Source organism: Camelina sativa, chromosome 18, assembly GCF_000633955.1.
Source record: "Camelina sativa cultivar DH55 chromosome 18, Cs, whole genome shotgun sequence".
Classification (NCBI taxonomy): domain Eukaryota; kingdom Viridiplantae; phylum Streptophyta; class Magnoliopsida; order Brassicales; family Brassicaceae; genus Camelina; species Camelina sativa.
Window position 1 is genome coordinate 1,798,701 of NC_025702.1, and position 2,480 is coordinate 1,801,180.

The window sequence follows — 2,480 nt, forward strand, 5'->3', positions numbered from 1 at the left end:
TTTACGCGTTGGTCTACTAACATACACAAGATAAAAAAAAAAACAAAATACAATTCATCTAAAATTATAAAATCTAAATATTAATCAGAACATATTAAAACAAATACAAAAAAGATAACAAAATTGTTCAAAACAATAATAAAAAATTATCTGCGGTACTCCACGAGATTAAAATATAGTATAAATATTAAAATTTATATTACCCACAAATTCAGCTATTGAAACTCAAAGTAATAAAGAAGAGTTCAACCGTTAAGAAATTACTAAAGCTCCCCACTTCGTGTATATGATCTTCCGATTCCAAATAAAACAGTTAAGCATGGAAACAACGACGAGCCTAAACTTTGAAAATATATGCTTTTGAGTTTAGAAATCGCATGCTTGTTCTGATCCCGGTGCCAGGAATTCACATCCTCATTCCAACACCCTTCTCCAAGTAATGGTCTCAACGCATCAAAACAATCATTACAACTTACAATATCAAAACAAACATTAGTCAATGGAGGTTTGATTCATAGGGGGAAAAACGTCAATGAAGCACAATGTTGCCCCCTTGTTCTGTCCTTTGCATTCAATCGATAACCATCCCGTTAAAACAATTTACACGCATTGGTGTATTCAATATTTAAGTCATATATTGGTCGCTGCTAAATATGTGGTATGGGACGGTCATAATAAGATTGAGCGTATCTTATTCATTAGGGAATGTAATATATATAGTCTCATACAATAGGGTTTCCATAAGCACTAATTACATTTGTATCCTTCTCTCCTTTATACACCCCCTCAAGATGGAGACAGGGACTTGACTCCAATCTTGTAAGCTAGTTCTTGAAAACGTGGCCGAGGTAGAGGTTTTGGCAAAGCGTCGGCCAACTGATCATGTGTCGAGATATGGAAGACACGCAAGGCACCAGATTGAATATAGCCACGCACGAAGTGATAATCAATTGCTATATGCTTCATTCTTGAGTGGAAAACAGGATTTGAACAAAGATAGGTAGCTCCCATATTATCACAGTATATAATCGGTGCTGATGATAAGGTGATGCCCAATTCAGAAAGAAGTGAGCATATCCACTGAAGTTCCGAGGCTGTGTTTGCAACCGCACGGTACTCCGCCTCTGTGGAGGATCGAGCGACACTCCTCTGTTTCTTGGAGGACCACGAAATCGGACTTCCCCCAAAGTAGACAATATACGCATTTGTGGAGATACAATCACTTTTATCACCACCCCAGTCAGCGTCTGAAAAAGCATGGATAGTAAGAGGACAGTCCGAGCGAATGAAAATACCATGAGAAGCTGTACCAACGAGGTAACGTAAAATCTACTTAGCAGCCTGCCAATGATCCGTGGTTGGTTGGTGCATATATTGAGAGAGACGGTTTACCGCAAATACAATGTCCGGACGGGTAAACGCCAAGTACTGTAGACTCCCAATAACCATGCGGTATGTTTTAGCATCAGCAAGAGGTGTCCCGGAGTGTAACGTGAGCGGTGACTGGGACATCGGCGTCGCCATTGGCTTCGCACCAAGCATGTTCGTGCGTGCTAACAAATCGGTGATATACTTTCGCTGCATCAGGTGTAACCCTTGTTTCGTTCTGATTGCCTCAATGCCAAGAAAGTAGCTTAGAGGACCAAGATCTTTGAGTGCAAAACGAGAAGCAAGAGAGGCATTGAATGGTTTAACCAGAGACGATGGACCAGCGATGATGATGTCGTCTACGTAGACCAAGACATAAAGAAACTCCCGATTGTGTTTGTNACAATGTCCGGACGGGTAAACGCCAAGTACTGTAGACTCCCAATAACCATGCGGTATGTTTTAGCATCAGCAAGAGGTGTCCCGGAGTGTAACGTGAGCGGTGACTGGGACATCGGCGTCGCCATTGGCTTCGCACCAAGCATGTTCGTGCGTGCTAACAAATCGGTGATATACTTTCGCTGCATCAGGTGTAACCCTTGTTTCGTTCTGATTGCCTCAATGCCAAGAAAGTAGCTTAGAGGACCAAGATCTTTGAGTGCAAAACGAGAAGCAAGAGAGGCATTGAATGGTTTAACCAGAGACGATGGACCAGCGATGATGATGTCGTCTACGTAGACCAAGACATAAAGAAACTCCCGATTGTGTTTGTACGTGAACAACGACGTATCCGAGAGTGAGTTTATGAAACCGAGTTGAATCAGAAAATTACGCAGTTCTTGATACCAAGCTCGAGGAGCTTGTTTCAAACCATAGAGAGCCTTCCGGAGTCTACATACATGGTGAGGACGATCACGATCCACGAATCCTGGCGGCTGCGAGACATAAACTGTTTCATTGAGTGTACCTTGGAGGAACGCATTATTGATGTCAACCTGATGAATGTTCCACTCTCGTTTAACCGCTATCTCAAGTACCAGCCGCACAGTAGTCGATTTTATGACCGGACTAAAGGTTTCCGAATAGTCTAGTCCTTGCTGCTGATTGAAGCC